The 23,817-nt window shown below is 42.7% G+C and overlaps 1 pseudogene across 1 annotated transcript; it reads right to left on the reverse strand.

Annotated features, from left to right (window-relative positions):
• Positions 1-4,234: 4,234 nt before the first annotated feature.
• Positions 4,235-9,289, reverse strand: LOC311108396 (annotated as a pseudogene). Its single transcript has 3 exons — positions 8,012-9,289; positions 5,177-6,406; positions 4,235-5,016 (listed from the first exon to the last, which is right to left on the reverse strand). The product of its transcript is annotated as an uncharacterized misc_RNA (transcript).
• Positions 9,290-23,817: the final 14,528 nt, after the last annotated feature.

Raw genomic sequence — 23,817 nt, forward strand, 5'->3', positions numbered from 1 at the left:
GGGACATGTCAGAGATTATTACACAGCGCTGTAATCACAACATGACCTATAAAATGAGGTTCTGAGGACTCTGATAATTCTTAGCAGTAGGAAGTTGCATATAATGTACAACTGTGTGTTTCAGAAAAAATAAACAATTGTGTGAGGGTAAATCCATGGTTCAGCATAGCATCCTCTGTGTTTTTTGCTATTGGTCAATTGCACCTACATATTGAGATATTTTTACGTGGACATCTGACCTGATCCATTACTATAATTGGAATTGTATTTTCGGGTGTTTCAGATTTTAATTTAGATGCCCATAATGACCTAAATGAACCCCTCCCAATCCCTTCCCACATCCCCATAGCATGATGCAAACAATTAAAAACATCCCTTCGAATTTTTATAACATTCAAAAACTCACCCACAAGCAATATGGATTTATCTACACCAATGAACTGCTCTAACAGGCTTGGACAAAACTGCTATTATTCATTTGCATATACAGTAGATCTGCATACAATATAATACTGTATATACTTCACATAATATAACATGTGAAATTCTTTAAAAAACGTCTTGAATCTTGAATGGTTTTAAGAGAAAAATAATCCCTTTAACCAATACTCTGCAAATCCCTAACAGGTCAATAAGCTTTTTATCTTGTCACATCATGGACACCCAGTTTAAGGTAACCTTTACATCAGGATTAAAAACAATTTGAAAGCTTCCAATGAGTACACATTTATAAATAAGTAAGATGTTTTATCTAAATGTCAAACAGAAAATGGCATTCTAACTAATAATCCTACATGTGATCATAAAGCATCAATAATTCACATAAAATGTAATGCACCATGTTAAAACTAGTTACTTTCACACTGACATGTCTCAACATTACATTTATATCAGAAGTCAGATGCTTCTCCTCGTCAAAGTGCATCTCAACGAACCTAAACAGAGACATGATGCCATCTTGTGTGAAGAAGTGGTACTGCGAAACCATAAAGAAATGACCTGCCAAGTAAGTGTTATCAGATGGCGTTGATCCTATCATCTGAAAATAAACAATGCCTACCTCAGTGCCAAATGTAACATTTTCCAGCTATAACCAAATAGAAACATAATGATATGGCCAGCCAGAGTATTGCATTAAATACACATTTTTTTATTAGTGTATACTTCATGTGTGTGAAACAGAAGAACCGACTGCTGTTGTACTTACATATGAATAATTTATGTACAAATACAGTGCCCTGAGAAAGTATTCACACCCCTTGACTTTTTCCACATGTATTTGTGTTACAGGCTGAATCACTGACCTACACACAATACCCCATAATGTCAAAGTGGAATTATGTTTTTAGAAATGTTTACAAATTAATTAAAAATGAAAAGCTGAAATGTCTTGAGTCAATAAGTATTCCACCCCTTTGTTATGGCAAGCCTAAATAAGTTCACGAGTACACATTTTCTTAACAACACACATAAGTTGCATGGACTCACTCGGTGTACAATAAGTGTTTAACATGTTTTTTTTATGACAACCTCATCTCTGTACCCCACGCATACAATTATCTGTAAGGTCCCTGAGTCGAGCAGTGAATTTCAAACACAGATTCAACCACAAAGACCAGGGAGGTTTTCCAATGCCTTGCAAAGAAGGGCACCTATTGGTAGATGGGTAAAAATAAATAAAAAGCAGACATTGAATTTCCCTTTGAGCATGGTGATGTTATTAATTACACTTTGGATGTTGTATCAATACACTCAGTCACAAAGATACAGGATCCTTCCTAACTCAGTTGCCAGAGAGGAAGGAAACCACTGAGGGATTTCACCATGAAGCCAACGGTAACTTTAAAACAGTTAAGAGTTTAATGGCTGTGATGGGAGACAACTGAGGATGGATCAACAACATTGTAGTTACTCCACAATACTAACCTAAATGAAAGAGTGAAAAGAAGGAAGCCTGTACAAAAAAGAAGAAGAAAAAAAACATGCAACCTGTTAGCAATAAGGCACTCAAGCAATACTGCAAAAAAAATGTAGCAAAGAAATGTAATTTTGGTCTTGAATACAAAGCGTTATGTTTGGGACAAATCCAAAACAACATCATTGTGTACCACTCTTTATATGTTCAAGCATGGTGTTGGCTGCATCATGTTATGGGTATGCTTGTCATCGGCAAGAACTAGGGAGATTTTTTGGGATAAAAAGATACGGAATAGAGCTAAGCACAGGCAAAATCCTAGAGGAAAACCTGGTTTATATTTAATCCATTTTGAATTCAGGCTGTAGCAACAAAATGTGGAATAAGTCAAGGGGTATGAATACTTTCTGAAGGCACTGCAATTACCAGTATGCAATATCTCACTATAAATAGGCAAATTGTTAGCATCAATTAATACACCACACATAATTACATTAGTACACTCAGTAAACCATATAACGCCATCTACAGTGAGGGAAAAAAGTATTTGATCCCCTGCTGATTTTGTACGTTTGCCCACTGACAAAGACATGATCAGTCTATGATTTTAATGGTAGGTTTATTTGAACAGTGAGAGACAGAATAACAACAACAAAATCCAGAAAAACGCATGTCAAAAATGTTATAAATTGATTTGCATTTTAATGAGGGAAATAAGTATTTGACCCCTCTGCAAAACATGACTTAGTACTTGGTGACAAAACCCTTGTTGGCAATAACAGAGGTCAGACGTTTCTTGTAGTTGGCCACCAGGTTTGCACACATCTCAGGAGGGATTTTGTCTCCCTCCTCTTTGCAGATCTTCTCCAAGTCATTAAGGTTTCGAGGCTGACGTTTGGCAACTCAAACCTTCAGCTCCCTCCACAGATTTTCTATGGGATTAAGGTCTGGAGACTGGCTAGGCCACTCCAGGACCTTAATGCGCTTCTTCTTGAGCCACTCCTTTGTTGCCTTGGCTGTGTGTTTTGGGTCATTGTCATGCTGGAATACCCATCCACGACCCATTTTCAATGCCCTGGCTGAGGGAAGGAGGTTCTCACCCAAGATTTTACGGTACATGGCCCCGTCCATCGTCCCTTTGATGCGGTGAAGTTGTCCTGTCCCCTTAGCAGAAAAACACCCCCAAAGCATAATGTTTCCACCTCCATGTTTGACGGTGGGGATGGTGTTCTTGAGGTCATAGGCAGCATTCCTCCTCCTCCAAACACGGCGAGTTGAGTTGATGCCAAAGAGCTCGATTTTGGTCTCATCTGACCACAACACTTTCACCCAGTTCTCCTCTGAATCATTCAGATGTTCATTGGCAAACTTCAGACGGGCCTGTATATGTGCTTTCTTGAGCAGGGTGACCTTGCGGGCGCTGCAGGATTTCAGTCCTTCACGGCGTAGTGTGTTACCAATTGTTTTCTTGGTGACTATGGGCCCAGCTGCCTTGAGATCATTGACAAGTGTAGTTCTGGGCTGATTCCTCACCGTTCTCATGATCATTGCAACTCTACGAGATGAGATCTTGCATGGAGCCCCAGGCCGAGGGAGATTGACAGTTAATAATCGCGCCAACTGTTCTCACCTTCTCACCAAGCTGCTTGGCGATGGTCTTGTAGCCCATTCCAGCCCTATGTAGGTCTACAATCTTGTCCCTGACATCCTTGGAGAGCTCTTTGGTCTTGGCCATGGTGGAGAGTTTGGAATCTGATTGATTGATTGCTTCTGTGGACAGGTGTCTTTTATACAGGTAACAAGCTGAGATTAGGAGCACTCCCTTTAAGAGTGTGCTCCTAATCTCAGCTCGTTACCTGTATAAAAGACACCTGGGAGCCTGAAATCTTTCTGATTGAGAGGGGGTCAAATACTTATTTCCCTCATTAAAATGCAAATCAATTTATAACATTTTTGACATGTGTTTTTCTGGATTTTTGTTGTTGTTATTCTGTCTCTCACTGTTCAAATAAACCTACCATTAAATGTATAGACTGATCATTTCTTTGTCAGTGGGCAAACGTACAAAATCAGCAGGGGATCAAATACTTTTTCCCCTCACTGTACAAAGAGACACTTCAAGAAAATAAGACAGAATAGAAAGGCACAAAAAGAAACATACAACATATTGACTTTTTCATAAGGATGAACATATTCTGCAATCCAAAAAGCTAATGTTGGAGAGTAGAGGAGCATAGCAAGGTAAGTTGTGTAAGTAACATCTGAGTGTGTGGAGATCTCTGATTAGTCCTTATACAGTAGATGACAGTCCCAACTCTTTTAGCTGTGGATTTGCAGGTGTGTCTTCAAATGGCCTGGCTGGGTGAAAGCCTTTCCACACACTGTACACTGAAATGACCTTTGGCCTGTGTGTATACCATAGTGTATTTTCAATTGAGGGAGCCTCAAAGCTTTTGAAACAGATAGCGCACTGATACGAGCTCGCCTGTCTCTCTTTCTCTAAATGTCTCTGAGAACACCTGTGATGATTCAGTTTCCTCTTGGTGGTAAAACACTGACTACAGCCTGTGCAGACATGAAGGTCGTTGGGAGGTTCTGACTTATATGTAACATTAAACTCTGACCTAAGGCCAACCTCTAACCCGTCCTCCTCTTTAGCACCATATTGTGAATTAGGTCTATCCTCCAGGTAAGGAACATGTTGGTTTGCAATAGGATATGCCTGTTTGTTTTTGGTGGTTTCTTGGTGATATGGATAAGGGCTTAGTTAGGAAGCTGGGGGTGGTTTTGCTGCCCATAATATTCATCCGAGGGAAACTTTTCCACAAGTTTCTCCTCAGCAGTATTCCAGTTATTCCCGGACTTCATGGTTTTCATGTCTTCTGACTGTTCAGGGGTTGGGGTTGGTTCATGCTTTCTGTTGATTTCTGTTGATTGGTTTGTGCTTTCTGTTAAACAGAAGTGAGTGTATGATTCACCACCATGACCATTTTGTCTGCAATTACAATTTTGTTCGTAATTTCCAAAACTTTGACTTGGGCCTGGTTCATCTTGATGAAGACCTGCTGCAAAAATGTGTCCCTTCGAAACAGCCCCATCCTCTAGGGGAATATTTACATTTTACATTTTAGTAATTTAGCAGACGCTCTTATCCAGAGCGACTTACAGTTAGTGAGTGCATAAATTTTCATACTGGCCCCCTGTGGGAAACGAACCCACAACCCTGGCGTTGCAAGCGCCATGCTCTACCAAGTGAGCTACAGGGGACCACATTGTCCAGTTGAGCCAAGTTGATGATCCTCTGTTGTTCATCCCCATGCAGTGTGGCCTTATTATAGTGGACCTTCGTGTGAGACTGTAGATGGCAGAGTTGTCTGAAGGACTTACTACAGACGGTACATCTGAAAGGCTTGATGCCCATGTGGACTAATTGATGTCGAGAGAGTTTAGAAGGATAGTCAAACTTCTTCAGACAGGCCATGCACAGGTACCCCCCTGATTTCCTAGGTGCAACAGAAGGCAGTGTTTGGCTGTCGACATTGTTTGTTGGGGGGCAGTTGGACTGAGCTAGAGGGACAGCAGAGAGATCACTGCCACTCGATAAAAGTATTTTCACACCTATTACAGAAGACAAAGTCCTTTTCATTTGAACTTGGGGTCCTTTTCGGTCTTGATAAAGACTCGGTCTGCCTGTCTTCATTATGAATAATAGAGGGTTTAGCCTCTTTCCCTTGTTCATGAACAGACTGGTGCACCTTCAGATGAGCTTTTTGTCTAAAAGTGGGGCACTGATAGGACCTTTGTCCTGTATGAATCAGGGAATGCCGCTGTAGCTTGGATGGAGCATCAAAGCGCTTTGATCAAACCGGGCAACAATAACGCCCTCTGCCATGGATTGTGGGTTTATTTTATAAGATGCAACCCCTTTGTTTAGTAATGCCTATTAGTGAATGGTGTGTCAGTGTGCTGTCAAATACATCACTGGTATTCTTGTAGTCTGTCTTATGTCCTTGTCTGAGAGAAACTGGCTCTACTGAAGACTTCGTGTCTGTGACACAGTCCAATCCAGGTAGCAGCTTCCCACTGGGGTTCCATGCAGGTTGTTGAGCACCATAGTTGGAGAGACTGTCAGTGGAGCAATGACTGAAGGTAGGTCTGACTGGTAAAACATACTGGCTTAGGAAACAAGCAACTTCATTGAGGTCTCTACTGGCTTCCTGAGGTTGAGAAACTTGGTCTAAATGTTCACTTTGATTTCTCTTCACCTCAGAAACAGGCTTGTTCTTTAATATAATATCCCCTGGTTGGTCAGGGGTATCTTCTATGCTTTATGAAACATTGTCGCTTTTTACGTAGTGGGCCTTCATGTGAGTCTGTAGATGGCAGAGCTGTCTGAAGGACTTACTACAGACGGTGCATCCGAAAGGCTTAATGTCCATGTGGACCAATAGATGTCGGGAGAGTATGGAGGGATAGTCAAACTTCTTCAGGCATACAGTGGGGAAAAAAAGTATTTAGTCAGCCACCAATTGTGCAAGTTCTCCCACTTAAAAAGATGAGAGAGGCCTGTAATTTTCATCATAGGTACACGGCAACTATGACAGACAAAATTAGACATTTTTTTCCAGAAAATCACATTGTAGGATTTTAATGAATTTATTTGCAAATTATGGTGGAAAATAAGTATTTGGTCAATAACAAAAGTTTCTCAATACTTTGTTATATACCCTTTGTTGGCAATGACACAGGTCAAAAATTTTCTGTAAGTCTTCACAAGGTTTTCACACACTGTTGCTGGTATTTTGGCCCATTCCTCCATGCAGATCTCCTCTAGAGCAGTGATGTTTTGGGGCTGTCGCTGGGCAACACGGACTTTCAACTCCCTCCAAAGATTTTCTATGGGGTTGAGATCTGGAGACTGGCTAGGCCACTCCAGGACCTTGAAATGCTTCTTACGAAGCCACTCCTTCGTTGCCCGGGCGGTGTGTTTGGGATCATTGTCATGCTGAAAGACCCAGCCACGTTTCATCTTCAATGCCCTTGCTGATGGAAGGAGGTTTTCACTCAAAATCTCACGATACATGGCCCCATTCATTCTTTCCTTTACACGGATCAGTCGTCCTGGTCCCTTTGCAGAAAAACAGCCCCAAAGCATGATGTTTCCACCCCCATGCTTCACAGTAGGTATGGTGTTCTTTGGATGCAACTCAGCATTCTTTGTCCTCCAAACACGACGAGTTGAGTTTTTACCAAAAAGTTCTATTTTGGTTTCATCTGACCATATGACATTCTCCCAATCCTCTTCTGGATCATCCAAATGCACTCTAGCAAACTTCAGACGGGCCTGGACATGTACTGGCTTAAACAGGGGGACACGTCTGGCACTGCAGGATTTGAGTCCCTGGCGGCGTAGTGTGTTACTGATGGTAGGCTTTGTTACTTTGGTCCCAGCTCTCTGCAGGTCATTCACTAGGTCCCCCCGTGTGGTTCTGGGATTTTTGCTCACCGTTCTTGTGATCATTTTGACCCCACGGGGTGAGATTTTGCGTGGAGCCCCAGATCGAGGGAGATTATCAGTGGTCTTGTATGTCTTCCATTTCCTAATAATTGCTCCCACAGTTGATTTCTTCAAACCAAGCTGCTTACCTATGGCAGATTCAGTCTTCCCAGCCTGGTGCAGGTCTACAATTTTGTTTCTGGTGTCCTTTGACAGCTCTTTGGTCTTGGCCATAGTGGAGTTTGGAGTGTGACTGTTTGAGGTTGTGGACAGGTGTCTTTTATACTGATAACAAGTTCAAACAGGTGCCATTAATACAGGTAACGAGTGGAGGACAGAGGAGCCTCTTAAAGAAGAAGTTACAGGTCTGTGAGAGCCAGAAATCTTGCTTGTTTGTAGGTGACCAAATACTTATTTTCCACCATAATTTGCAAATAAATTCATAAAAAATCCTACAATGTGATTTTCTGGATTTTTTGTTCTGAATTTGTCTGTCATAGTTGACGTGTACCTATGATGAAAATTACAGGCCTCTCTCATCTTTTTAAGTGGGAGAACTTGCACAATTGGTGGCTGACTAAATACGTTTTTTCTCCCACTGTATCATGCACTGATTTTCCCTTACCTTACTTGTGCTTGTATGAGTGTGGTCAGTGCGATTAGACACAGGCGACTTGTTGTTTCTGTTGACTGAGGAGCGAGTGAGGTCAATGTGCTCCTGCGATGCATGTTTTGCACTGTCATGCAATTTTTCGGATAAGTTGTATAAACCTTCAACAACATCTAGTTGTCTCTTACCATTCAGCTCTGTGTTGTACGTTATAGAACTTTCAGAGTTTTGGAAATCTACTTGGGAAGGACAATTAGTTTGAAGTGGAAGGTAGGCCTTAATTATAGTATTTAACTTACCAGGGTGCACAGCAGTCTCTGAAACTTTATGAGTTTGCTGGTGGACTATCAAATGTATTTTCTGTTTAAATCACCTTCCACACGTTACATGGATAGTTCCTTGGCCAGGTTTTTGACCTCTAGGTTTGGGAAATAAATTTTAGACTTTGTTGTGGTAGTGAGGAGTTCCTCGACTTGGTGACCCCAGAGTGAATGCTGTAGTGTACCTTTAAATGGGCCAGCTGCCTAAAAGCATGCCTGAATAGGTAGCACTGAAATGGTTTCTGGCCTGTGTGAATCAGGCAGTGCCTCTTTAATTTGGACGGTGCGCTGAAGCGCTTAAAGCACTCAGGGCATTTATGAGAGTTTGAATTCTCAATTAGTTTTGCATGTTTGTCCACTGTTTCATCTCTGGTGGATTTATCCTCATCCAGTGTCTGTTTCTCAGGTTCACTCCAGTCATCGTGGTTCCTCATTGGCTCTTCTTTTGTGTGGTGCTTCTCAAACTTCTCGACCTCGGAGTGTAGGGGATTGAGTTCAGCGGTACAGCGAGAGGAACAGAGAGATCTTTCCTCAACTCTGTCGACAGGTGCAGTTGGACTGATGCCCATCTCCAATGTGCCCTCTGCACCGACTGTGTCCAAGGAGCCTATCTGCAAACATGCATTTGAGTTATCTATCTTTATAGGAGGGGCATTTTCATATCCACTTGGATGCAAGCTAGACTTTACATTGATCTTCTTCCGTTCAATATGTTTTGGGTAAAGATGTGTATTAATATGGAGTTTCAGGTGTGCTAGTTGCCTAAATGCCTTTTTACAGAGGTGACACACAAATGGTCTTTGTCCTGTGTGTGAAAGGATGTGCCGCTGTAGTTTGGATGGAGAAGAAAAGCATTTCAAGCATGTGACACACTGATAATTCCTGCTTTGTGGCGTCTTCGCCATAATGCCAAAGGCCTCCTGTGGTCCATGATGCCTGGCTAGCATTGTGTCCACTAACAATATAGTATTATTTCCACTCTTAGGATGCCATCATTCTAGTTCTTCTGTGGCACATCCCAGCTGTCAATATGGGAGGACAACACCTGTAGTAAACAATTAATTTAGTCATTTACAAATATTGTAAAATATTATAGTGAATCTAAACTAAATTGCCAACACCGGCTACCTTTATATGCTATAAATAATATCTAACATAATACAATTTTAAACTTTAACTAACCATGGGAGAAGAGATTCCCTAAAAAAACGCCACGTCGATACAGCTACGACCGGAAGTGACTTTTCCATAGTAGGATAGGATAATTCATGTAGCAGGTTATGAGAATTAGGTTAGGAAAATGTTCTCCTAACCTGTTATGAAAAGTCACTTCCGGTGGTAGCTGTATCGAAGTGGCGCGTTTTTAGGGAGTATAGCTCCGGAAGTTACTTTTCGTAGCAGGTTAGGAGAACATTTGTAACTAACCCAAGCCTTTTCCTAACCTTAACCTAAGTCTCCTAACCTGCCACGTTAATTATCCTAACCTGCTACGAAAAAGTAATTTCCGGTCATAGCTGTACTCCCTCTAGTCAGAACCTGTTTTTAGGGAATCCCAAACATGGGAGGCTGGTTGCTTTTGAAACAGCAAACGTTCGCTAAACTAGCTATCTACTAAAAAATGTATGAAGCACAATTCATTGATTCGACTCATTTCTGCCAACTTACCATATGGCAACCTTTATAAATTGCTAAATCACGTCTCACAAACTAATAATTAAGTAACAAATACCGTTATTATGTTTTACAAAACAAATAATTAGCTTGTTATCTGAGCTAACACCTCCCCCAATACAAGCCTTTAAAAACCGTCCATGATAAGTGCACGGGCGGAAACGTCTTCGCCATTATTTGTTCCTGGTCGTTTTAGCCACTGCAGAATGCAAGGTGAATTTCTTTGAACATTTAAATGTGATCAGATTCTCTGATTAATCCGATCGTATGCAATAATTGTGGTAGGCTATGGGCCATTACAAATGACAAAAGTAACACAATATTTTATTTGATGTAATTAAAAACTATTTTATATAATATAATCACATATAACCCAATCCAATATAATCCAATAGAAAAAAAAGAAAAGCAAACTAACAATGAGGCTTTAAACACTCTCGACCACATCTCTCATAAAGGACAGATTTAACTCAGAAAGACAGATAGTGGCTGTCCCCAAGTCCTGGTTTTTCTGTTGAGGCAGCACAATAAAATATTCAGTAGCCTAATCTGATTTACTCCTGAAAGTTCACAGTGACAATGAAGTATAATATATAACAAGCATGCCTTGGGTCAGAGCTGCCAACTCTCACACATTGAGACACACGCATTGACCCTCTTCTCACGCTCTCACGGCACACCTCTTGTTTTTCATGCATTGAAAAGTAATGCTTTTATTTTTCTAATTAGTCCATTGTATAGTCAGCGAGTTAACTTTTAAAACTGTGCTCCAAATCGTTTTGAAATCGGAGCATCTGCGCCTGCAATTTCACTTCACGAGCAGAATCTCTATCATTGTCCTGTCTTGCCACAGCCAGGGTTGCCAGCTCAATGAAGCAAAAATGAACATTGACCACTCAAAACCCGCCCAAAAGGCCTACTAATTAGGCACAAAAAAATATCACAGGCAAGAGTTGCCATATTTATACAATAAACCCCTTTTCCGTAACGTTATCAAGCCAATTAAGAAGGAATATCGTAGTAACTTGTAATGAACTCAGACGCAAAATTCGGTTTTCATTCTTGCTAGCTATAACATAAAGGAATTTCAATATGTTGCAAGAGAAAAGATAATTCGCCCTTATTAAACTCGCCAGATCATTTTCCATCAATGGATGTTGATTTAACTCATTTGACTGCTATGATTCAGCAATAAGGCACAAGGGTGTATGGTATATGGCCAATATACCACGGCTAAGGGCTGTTCTTAAACTTGACACAATGCAGAGTGCCTGGATACAGCCATTAGCCCTGGTATATTGCCATATACCACAAACCCCCCGGGTGCCTTATTGCAAATTATAAACTGGTTACCAACATATACTGAACAAAAATATAAACGCAATATGTAACGTGTTGGTCCTGTGTACGGGCAAGGCTCGGGTATCACTAAATTGATCACTAACATTTTGAAGCTGACCCATTTGCTCGTGCTCTGCTGTGCAGTACAGTCATACAGTATCTGACTAAGATCATAAAATGGTGTCAGAAGTGCTTCAACCTCGTCAAATACACTGAACAAAAATATAAACGCAACATGTAAAGTGTTGGTCCCAGGGGCGGTGTGTTCAATAGGGCGATATGGGCGACGCACTGCCAAACGGGAAAAGGAAGGGATTTTTTTTCTAATCAATTATATCACGGCAACAGTAGTTATCAGTGTTCTAATCTGATCTGACTGCCACTAAATGTCAAATCAGGCTAAAGTCGTGCTTCAAATGGCCCCGCCCGTTTTTGGGGCGATTTCAGTCATGTTGAAAATCGCCCAGAAGTCTGTCATAGACTCCCATGTAAAATCTATTTTTTTCAAATTTCAAAGCTTTCAATACAATCTCTATGGGTGTCTGTGGGCTTGCACTTACGCGCTTTCGTCATACGTGACGTAACCATGAACGTAACTAAGAAAATAGCGGCTAGCAGCGTCTCTGTTGCGACCTGCAGTGTGGCGTTATCTTATGTTTTTAATTTGTACACTTAGTGGCGTTATTTAATGTTTTTAATTTGTACACTTAGTTTACAAACATTCTGCCAACCATGGATTTCCAGTGGTGGGTTTTGGACTGATCTTGTTGATCGTGTACATACCCGCTACGAACGGACTAAATAATGAAAACGCTGCTGGCAGCGGAATCCAATACAGCTGGGAGACTTGGCTGGATGACAGAGTCCCGGACAGAGAAGTGGAGCCGGCCGGCTTCACCCTGGTCAGAGCGGACCGCGATCTGACACAGTCACAGGGAAAATCGATCCTGGTAAGAGAGCGACTCTGTACCCCCGACATTGAACTGCTTTCTGTGTCACTGCGACCTTACTATCTGCCCCGTGAGTTCCCCCAATTGTTTGTTACCGTTGTGTACTGTTGATAATCACAAGTTTACTGGAGAACTGAGACCAAGTAGAGACTTTGGACAGGGTGGATATGGTATAATAAAGGCAGTTTATTCAGAGGTAAAGATATCTGGAATCGCGTGCACGGACTCGTTCGTCAAACTCTTAGGGAGCTATCTGAAGAGAGCCCCGAAAACATTGTGTGCAGACATTTTATACAATAAATGATGTAGGTTGAATCTAGTAGTTCTGATCTTCTGATTGGTCCTGATGAGTTGGGCGAGGTCCCCTCCACTGTTGCATTGGCTCTGAGTCGGGTTCTCTGTCTTCAAATGTTCAGCCTAAAGAGAGGGGATTTTTGTGTGTGTGTGTGTGTGTGTTTAACAGTGATGATGTGTGTGTGTGTGTGTGTTATCAGTGATGATGATGTGTGTGTGTGTGTGTGTGTGTGTGTGTGTGTGTGTGTCCTCAGAGCAAGAACTCGTGAGTTGGAAGAACTGAGAGACCTATGGCGTGGGTGTTGTCCTTGGCCACCTGCTGACAAGGCTGACAAGATAGGACTCTTTTGTCCATTGTTATAGGATAGGAACAGCATTGATTGAAAACAAACGCCCAACACAAAATGGGTCATGCACAAGATTTTAGTCAGACCAAGCTATAACATTATATATTTACTACGACAGTACATTCAACCAAAAGCTAATATAACAAAGGCATCAGAGATTATTTATAATCTGTCACAGAAACTGGAATCCATCTCCCCAGATCAGTCAATAAATGCTTCTGGTATTGACTTATATGCTGCCCCTGTCTTCATGTTGTTGCTGGACATATCTTTTTTAAAATGTGTGTAGGTCACCTAAATCATCAGAAAAATTGCCCCTCCTGAGAATTTTTTCAGGAGCCGCCACTGGTTGGTCCCATGTTTCATGAGCTGAAAGATCCCAGAAAGATTCCAGAAATTGTCCATATGCAGAAAAATATTATTTATCTCAGATTTTGTGCACACATTTGTTTACATTCCTGTTAGTGAGCATTTATCCTTTTACAAGATAATCCATCCACTTGACAGATGTGGCATATCAAGAAGCTGATTAAACAGCATGATCATTACACAGGTGCACCTTGTGCAGGGGACAATGAAAGGCCACTCTAAAATGTGCAGTTTTGTCACACAACACAATGCCACAGATGTCTCAAGTTTTGAGGGAGCATGCAATTTCTCTACCATAAGCCGCCTCCAACGTCGTTTTAGAGAATTTGGCAGTGCGTCCAATCGGCCTCACAATCGCAGACCACGTGTAACCACGCCAGCCCAGGACCTCCAGACCGGGCTTCTTCACCTGCAGGATCGTCTGAGACCAGACAGCTCATGAAATGGAGGAGTATTTCTGTTTGTAATAAAGCCCTTTTGTGGGGAAAAACTCATTCTGATTGGCTGGGCCTGGCTCCCCAGTGGGTGTGCCTGGTTCCCAAGTGGGTGTGCCTATGCCCTCCCAGGCCCACCCATGGCTGTGCCCTTGCCCAGTCATGTGAAATCCATAGATTAATTTATTTAAATTGACGGATTTCCTTATTTGAACTGTAACTCAGTAAAATCGTTGAAATTGTTGCATGTTGTGGTTATATCTTTTTTCAGTATAATTACAACAGTAAAAAGTATATTTTTGTCATACCCGCGGTATATGGTCTGATATACCACTGCTTTCAGCCAATCGGCATTCAGGGTTTAAACCAGGGTTATAATTGTAAATAAATCCCCTTTGCGCATGTGCATAACTATAGAAAAATCGATGAGAGTTTGAGTGATGAAAGTTGGACAGAGGATCTCGAAATCTCTGAGCAAGAAACACTTGGATGAGCTTAAAAAAACGAATGTTATTATTAATATGTATATTAACTGAATATGCCTGTCAACAACATCCAGTGTTTATTTAAAAATATGTTTTACCTGTAGCCAAATCTGACCGTCAATCTAATGCGTTCTAACAACTGATCGGCAATTGTGATAGAGCTTTGATAACTTCCAATTTAATTAACTAAACATGTCCATTAATAATTGCATAATAACACAAGGCTACGATAACAATAAACTAAAGTTGTAGGCTATTTATTAAATTGGTTTGCCAGCTCCAGGTAGGCTACATAAGTGGCACATTGATTTGCAATGACTCCAGTTATAGGCTACTGTAGGCTATCAAATGGTAGCCTAAAGTAGCCAACAATGGCATAGAAATGAATAGTGTACTTGATGGCCAACAGAGGCAAATGTATCATTCTCCACATTTATTGAGAACTTTTCCCCATAAAAAGAACCACGCGAGGGAGTTCCAGAACTTCCATTTTAAATTTCCACTCCGGCAACCCCCGAGACCCAAGAACTGAGCAAGCATAAAACACTTCGCTTGATACCGCTTTCTTTAAGCAAAGCCAACATAATAATGCAGTTTAAACCATCTCAGAGCGAATTTATGTAATGCGCTCTAGTGCGCCCGAAGTCTTTTTCCAGTGCTTTGTCTCCATTATTTCTTGATGTGCATCAGTTCTAGCGTGTTAATAGGTTTTATGGAAAAAAGGTTGGAAATAGGAGTCTCCATAAAGACAATCTAAATAGCCTACCTACAATTGCTAAAAAGTTGCCATGACGTGCCCCAGTGCTGCATAGCTGTAGTGCTCTCTCAACACACACCCCTCCGGCCCTCCCACTCACTCACTCAGTAGGTAACAGCTGGCCTCACTGCCTGACAGAAATTAAAAATAGCCCCAACCCTCGCAACCAATACATTTTCACCCGCGATATCGTTTTAAAAGTAGCCACATTTTTGTGAAAATCACGTGCATGACAACCCTGGCCATTGCGCTGTGAACCGGTCTAGTTATGTGAGGAATCAAGGGGATTGGATGCATGCTTTAAAGAAACGCCCCTCAAGATTAGAATGGAGAGAGAGAATGTTCTCCATTTAGTTTTTTAAACTGTAAAAAGAGCAACATGGTAGCGATGTTAACAACATTAGGTTGTTGTTACTCCAGTCCATGAATCTATTGCAAAATGCAGCCTTTTGACAGCATTTACTAAAGTCGATTTAATCCACATTTGCATTAATCCCCTCGTTTAGTGATTGGCATTTAGGCTGTCACAACAAAAAGGCAGCAGACAGACCTACAGTATGTTTTAGCAGGGAAGTTTAGTAGGGTGACGCGATTTGTAACTCTGAAAATCATTTTGTCAAACAGATTGTGAACCCAAAAGTGTCTGATTGACTGTAGAGTGGGAAAATAAAAATATTTGTATACTTTAAATGTCATTACCCCAAAAATCTCAAAGTAACAAAGATGTCGAATTTCGAGTGTTCATTTAATGTTCAAAGCATCCTGAATACACCTGACTTGTTGTTTTTAAACATTTCTTTTTTACCCTGGTCACAGGCCTAAGCCATGTCAAAATACATAGAATTACAGGAAATGAGCTTTAAAACAGTACAATTTTCCTGGGGGAGGACACCTAGTCCCCCATCTAGGGGTTGTGCCTGGGGGCAATGAAATTCACATAGCAAATCTCATTCCAAGCTTTCTTCAAAAGGTGGCAGCCCTGACAAAATTAGGTTGCTGTTACTCCCGTCCCTATTGCAAAAGGCAGCCTTTTGACAGCATGTACTAAAGTTTATTTAATCCACCTTTGCATTAGTCCTCTTGTTTGGTGATTGGCATTTAGGCTGTGACAACGAAAAGGCAGCAGACAGACAGACCTACAGTATGTTTTAGCAGGGAAGTTTAGTAGGGTGACGCGATTTGTAACAATGAAAATCATTTAGTCAAACAGATTGTGAACCCAAAAGTGTACTATTTATTCTAGAGGGGGGACAATCAATAGAAAATATATTGGGTAGAGTGTAGGGGCAGATTTAGGTAATCTTGTCTTCAGGAGATATTATTAGCTACAGTGCATTCGGAAATAATTCAGACCCCTCTTGACTTATTCCACATTTTGTTACATTACAGCCTTATTCTAAAATTGACTTAAAAATAAATAAATCTTAATCAATATCCCATTATGACAAAGCGAAAACAGAATTTTGACACTTTTGCTAATTTTATAATAAAAAATAAAAAACAGAAATACCTTATTTACATATGTTTTCAGACCCTTTGCTATGAGCCTCGAAATTGAGCTCAGGTGCATCCTGTTTCCATTGATCATCCTTGAGATGTTTCTACAACTTGTCCACCTGTGGTAAATTCAATTGATTAGACATGATTTGGAAAGGCACACACCTGTCTATATTAGGTCCCAATGTTGAAAGTGCATGTCAGAGGAGAAACCAAGCCATGAGGTCGAAGGAATTGTCAGTAGAGCTCCAAGACAGGATTGTATCGAGGCACAAATATGGGGAAGGGTACCAAAATATTTCTGCAGCATTCTTAAATGGAAGAAGTTTGGACCCACCAAGACTCTTCCTAGAGCTGGCCGCCCGGCCAAACTGAGCAGTCGGGGAAGAAGTGCCTTGGTCAGAGCTCCAGAATTTCTCTGTGGAGATGGGAGATCCTTCAAGAAGGACAACCATCTCTGCAGCACTCCACCAATCAAGCCTTTATGGTAGAGTGGCCAGACGGAAGCCACTCCTCGGTAAAAGGCACATGACAGCCCACTTGGAGTTTGCCAAAAGGCACCTAAAGGACTCTCAGACCATAAGAAAGAAGATTTTCTGGTCTGATGAAACTAAGATTGAACTCTTTGGCCAGAATGCCAATTGTCACGTCTGAAGGAAACCTGGCACAATCCCTACGTTGAAGCATGGTGGTGGCAGCATCATGCTGTGGGGATGTTTTTCAGCGGCAGGGACTGATAGACTAGTTAGGATCGAGGAAAAGATGAACGGAGCAAAGTACAGCTAGATCCTTGATGAAAACCTGCTCCAGAGCGCTCAGGACCTCAGACTGGGGTGAAGGTTCACCTTTCAACAGGACAACAACCCTAAGCACACAGCCAAGACAACGCAGGAGTCTCTGAATGTCCATGAGTGGCCCAGCCAAAGCCTGGACTTGAACCCGATCTAACCTCTCTGGATAGACCTGAAAATAGCTGTGCAGCGACGCTCCCCATCCAACCTGACAGAGCTTGAGAGGATCTGCAGAGAAGAATACAGGCGTACCAAGCTTGTAGCGTCATACAGACGACTCAATGCTGTATTCGCTGCCAAAGGTGCTTCAACAAAGTACTGAGTAAACGGTCTGAATACTTATGTAAATGTGATATTTCCGTTTTTTATTTTGAATTGAAAAAATATGTAAATGTTTTTCCTTTGTCATTGTGGGGTATTGTGTGTAGATTGATGAGGGGAGTAAAACAATTATAATCAATTTTAGAAAAAGGCTGTAAAGTAACGAAATGTGGAAAAATAAGGGGTCTGAATGTACTGTATTTACTTTATTTAGTCTGATCAGTGGAACAATTCTCATTCTCAACAATTGGCTAAAATATAGGGTAATTACTGTGTTTGTCAGCAAGAACACTACTGTTATTCCCCAAACTTATTTTATTATTCCACTTCATCCCAATTTCATATGTGTAATCACATATTTGAAATCTGATATGCTTACTTGTGTCTTTGAAAATTAATTATATGAGGCTATGTATTTTTGCAGCCATTCATGGACAGTTTTGAATAAGTCATACAAATAAGCATTGGATATTAAATGCTCCAGGAATCATATATAATGTTTGAATTTTTTTTATTGTGTACATGCAAAGGTTGGGTGATTTTGAGAAATGCATTGTTATAACAACAACATTTTCAAACACCCAGCACAGAAACATAGATCAGGGGTGGCCGACCCTCCTGGAGAGCAAGCAGGATTTTCTTCCAGACCTATTTTATAGAGATAGTTCACCCAAATTACAAAATATAAAATGTTTGTGTCCTTACCTTGAAAGCAGTCTATGGACAATCAGACTACAATCTATGATTTGGTTACCCACTGCCATTGACCATTAATATTAACATTTCCTGTGCAGAGCCTTGGTGTAGTGGTAACACTCCCGTGCACATGACGCATGCAACTTTCCACCTGAGAACAGGGATCAACCCCTGCTTCCAACCTTCCCACTGTTTCTAGCATTTACCAGTCTCCCTATCTCATTTCATTACTGTCTGAATAAAGTCTCATATAAACTGATATAATGGCACCGGATGGGATGGCTGCCATTTTACGGGCTCCTAACTAACTGTGCTATTTTGTAAGTTTTTTCGCATTGTTTGTAACTTATTTTGTACATAATGTTGCTGCTACCGTCTCTTATGACCGAAAAGTGCTTCTGGACATCAGAACAGCAATTACTCACCTCGAACTGGACGAAGATATTTTCTTTAATGAGTCCGACGCAAAGGATATACCGCTTCCCAGAGACCAGGCCCGAATCCCTGTCATTCAAGTGAAGAAAATACGGAAATACAGGGGGTGGAGGTCGGAGTGCCTTGTGAGAATTTGTCGGCGAGTGGGTAAACCACCTCTACCACCCGTTCTATTGGCCACTGTGCAATCACTGGAAAATAAACTGGATGATCTACGATCGAGACTATCCTTTCTTTTCTTTCCAAAACTATTGAGCGTGCCGTCTTTAGCCAACTCTCTTGCTATCTCTCTCAGAATGACCTTCTTGATCCAAACCAATCAGGTTTCAGGACTGGTCATTCAACTGAGACTGCTCTTCTCTGTGTCACAGAGACTCTCCGCACTGCTAAAGCTAACTCTCTCTCCTCTGCTCTTGTCCTTCTAGACCTGTCTGCTGCCTTTGATACTGTGAACCATCAGATCCTCCTCTCCACCCTCTCCGAAATGGGCATCTCCGGCGCGGCTCACTCCTGGATTGCGTCCTACCTGACCGGTCGCTCCTACCAAGTGGCGTGGCGGGAAGCTGTCTCCGCACCACGTGCTCTCACCACTGGTGTCCCCCAGGGATCGGTTTTGGGCCCTCTCCTTTTCTCCCTATACACCAAGTCACTTGGCTCTGTCATATCCTCACATGGCCTTTCCTATCATTGCTACGCTGACGATACACAACTAATCTTCTCCTTTCCCCCTTCTGATAACCAGGTGGCGAATCGCATCTCTGCATGTCTGGCAGACATATCAGTATGGATGATGGATCACCACCTCAAGCTGAACCCTGGCAAGACGGAGCTGCTCTTCCTCCCGGGGAAGGACTGCCCGTTCCATGATCTCGCCATCACGGTAGACAACTCCGCTGTGTCCTCCTCCCAGAGTGCGAAGAGCCTAGGCGTGACCCTGGACAACACCCTGTCGTTCTCCGCCAACATCAAGGCGGTGACCCGCTCCTGCAGGTTCATGCTCTACAACATTCGGAGAGTGCGACCCTGCCTTACACAGGAAGCGGCGCAGGTCCTGGTCCAGGCACTTGTCATCTCCCGTCTGGACTACTGCAACTCGCTGTTGGCTGGGCTCCCTGCCTGTGCCATTAAACCCCTACAACTCATCCAGAATGCCGCAGCCCGTCTGGTGTTCAACCTTCCCAAGTTCTCTCACGTCACCCCCCTCCTCCGCACACTCCACTGGCTTCCAATTGAAGCTCGCATCCGCTACAAGACCATGGTGCTTGCCTTTGGAGCAGTGAGGGGAACGGCACCCCTGTACCTTCAGGCTCTGATCAGTCCCTACACCCAAACGAGGACATTGCGTTCATCCACCTCTGGCCTGCTGGCTCCCCTTCCTCTGCGGAAGCACAGCTCCCGCTCAGCCCAGTCAAAACTGTTCGCTGCCCTGGCACCCCAATGGTGGAACAAGCTCCCTCACGACGCCAGGACAGCGGAGTCACTCACCACCTTCCGGAGACATTTGAAACCCCACCTCTTTAAGGAATACCTGGGATAGGCTAAAGTATTCCTTCTAACCCCCCCCCCCCCCCCCCCCCCCCCAAATTGTAAAGTGGTTATCCCACTGGCTATAGGGTGAACGCACCAATTTGTGAGTCGCTCTGGCTAAGAGCGTCTGCTAAATGACGTTAATGTGCCCTTGAGCAAGGCACTTAACCCTAATTGCTCCTGTAAGTCGCTCTGGTTAAGAGCGTCTGCTAAATGACTAAAATGTAAAAAATGTAAATGTAACGGGACATTAAAAACTGTAATATCTTATGTTTCACCGAGTCATGGTTGAACGCCGACACAGATAATATAGAGCTGGCTGGGTTTTCTGTGCATCGGCAGGACACAGCATCTATGTCTGGTAAGACGAGGGGCGGGGGTGTGTGTCTATTTGTCAATAACAGCTGGTGCGCGATGTCTAATATTAAAGAAGTCTCGAGGTATCGCTCGCCTGAGGTAGAGTATATCATGATAAGCTGTAGACCACACTATCTACCAAGAGAGTTTTCATCTATATTATTCGTAGCCGTCTATTTACCACCACAAACCGATGCTGGCACTAAGACAGCACTCAACGAGCTGTATAAAGCCATAATCAAACAAGAAAATGCTCATCCAGAAGTGGCACTCCTAGTGGCCGGGGACTTTAATGCAGGCACATTTAAATCAATTTGACCTAATAACCAGAGGAAAAAAACTCTAGAGCACATTTACTCTACACACAGAGACTCATACAAAGCTCTCCCTCATCCTCCATTTGGCAAATCTGACCATAATTCTATCCATCTGATTCCTGCTTACAAGCAAAAACTAAAGAAGGAAGTACCAGTGACTCGCTCAATATGGAAGTGTCAGATATGACGCGGATGCTACGCTACAGGACTGTTTTGCTAGCACAGACTGGAATGTGTTCCAGGATTCATCCAATGGCATTGAGGAGTATACCACCTCAGTCACCAGCTTCATCAATAAGTGCATCGACGACATCATCCCCAAAGTGACCGTGCGAACATATCCCAACCAGAAGCTATGGATTACAGGCAACATCCGCACCGAGCTATAGGCTAGAGCTGCCGCTTTCAAGGAGCGGGACACTAATCCGGACACTTATAAGAAATCCCGCTATGCCCTAAGACGAACCATCAAACAGGCAAAGCGTCAATACAGGACTAAGATTTAATCCTATTACACCGGCTCTGACGCAGGGCTTGCAAACTATTATGGACTACAAAGGGAAACCCAGCCGCGAGCTGCCCAGTGATGCGAGCCTACCAGACGAGCTAAATGCCTTTTATGCTCGCTTCGAGGCAATCAACACTGAAGCATGCATGAGCGCACCAGCTGTTCCGGACGACTGTGTGATCACACTCTCCGTAGCCGATGTGAGCAAGACCTTTAAACAGGTCAACATTCACAAGGCCGCGGGACCAGATGGATTACCAGGACGTGTACTCAGAGCATGAGCTGACCAACTGGCAAGTGTCTTCACTGACATTTTCAACCTCTCCCCGACCGAGTCTGTAATACCTACATGTTTCAAGCAGACCACCATAGTCCCTGGGCCCAAGAAAGCGAAGGTAACCTGCCAAAATGTCTACCGCTCCGTAGCACTCACGTCGGTAGCCATGAAGTGCTTTGAAAGGCTGGTCATGGCTCACATCAACACCATCATCCCGGAAACCCTAGACCCACTCCAATTCGCATACCGCCCCAATAGATCCACAGATGATGCATCTCCTATTAACATCGACGGGGCTGCAGTGGAGCGGGTCGAGAGTTACCATCACCAACAAACTATCATGGTCCAAACACACCAAGACAGTCGTGAAGAGGGCACGACAACACCCTTTCCCCCTCAGGAGACTGAAAAGATTTGGCATGGGTCCCCAGATCCTCAAAAAGTTATACAGCGGCACCATCGAGAGCATCCTGACCGATTGCATCACTGCCTGGTATGGCAACTGCTCGGCATCGGACCATAAGCCGCTACAGAGGGTAGTGCATACGGCCCAGTACATCACTGGGGCCAAGCTTCCTGCCATCCATGACCTATATACTAGGCGGTGTCAGAGGAAGGCCAAAGAAATTGTCAAAGACTCCAGTCACCCAAGTCTTAGACTATTCTCTCTGCTACCGCATGGCAAACGGTAAGTCTAGGTCCAAAAGGCTCCTTAACAGCTTCTACCCCCAAGCCATAAGACAGATGAAATGGCCACCCGGACTATTTACATTGAACCCCCCCCCCTGCTGCTACTCGCTGTTTATTATCTATGCATAGTCACTTTACCCCTAACTACATGTACAAAGTTGTCAAATTTTGAGTGTTCATTTAATGTTCAAAGCATCCTGAATACACCTAATTTTCCACCCTGGTCATAGGCCTAAGGGGTCAAAGGACTGCAAATCATGGTGGAACACTTGCAATGAGCTGGAAGTCAAATCAGTCATAATGATTGCATCGAGAGAGAAAGCAAAGAAGGTGTGGGGAGTCAAAAGCTCTTCAGAGTCCTCAGGGCGTTTAACAGTAGAGGGGTGGTGAGATGACATGTGTTTTAATAGATTTTATTTGTGCCATTTTGTATTTAGAATAGCCTCAAACCAATGGCTAATGAGGGATCCAATTACCTCTCTAATTGGCATTCTGGGGAAATTAAACATCAAGTCAACTTATCCTTTTATGAGGGTTACGAGATAGCTTTACATTTCACTCATGCTTTCAGCCTCACATACAGTATCTTGAGTATATTCAAACAGTAGGATATTTGACAATAGGCCTATCCAACTAAAACATTTTTTTGAGATGAACAACATTTTGAGGCCAAATGCCTACGTCCCTTAAATCATTATTATATTTTTTTTTACAAATTGAAAGTGAGATTTTAGTTGACAGTGAAAAATGTTTTGATCTCCCTGCTCCTCTCCCACTGCAGCCTGCCCGTGGGACATGACAAGCCCTGGACCCATCGCTCTTCCCGTTAAGGCCGCATCTCTGTAGAATGATGCAAATGATGACAAATTCTTTCATCCCTCATCATGCATGTGCAGCTAATCGGCGTAACACACAGGGATGGACAGATCTTGGCACTTGGCTGAGGGGCAAGCTGCCTGATTGAATCACTCAGGAGTGGCTCCCTCGGACACATCCGTATCATGCTGCTGTCAGGCTGCTGAACCATCTCCTCAAGCAGGGCTCGGTTGACTCTGATGCAAAACCCCACGCTCCTCTGGTACATTGTGATGAAAACACATTATTCCCATTTGTCACAGAATAAGCTTGTCGATTACATTCATGTTTCATTCTTGTCTGTGACTGACAGTCAATGCCATGTCAGGGATTGTGCACTTTTTGTTTCTGTGACTTGAACACAGTCCAGTTTGCAGTGAGGCCACATATAATAACCAATGTGTGCTTTGTTGTAGATGATAATTGACATGGCATGCTGATGTGAGCTTATTATATATTGTGTGTGTGTGGGGGGGGGGGGGGGGGGGGATTGTTCTACAACATTTAATGTCACATTTTAGCTCACTGAAGTAAACACACATTTTAGAAGTTCCTC

Source organism: Coregonus lavaretus (assembly GCF_964263955.1).
Source record: "Coregonus lavaretus genome assembly, chromosome: 33".
In the NCBI taxonomy this organism is placed as follows: domain Eukaryota; kingdom Metazoa; phylum Chordata; class Actinopteri; order Salmoniformes; family Salmonidae; genus Coregonus; species Coregonus lavaretus.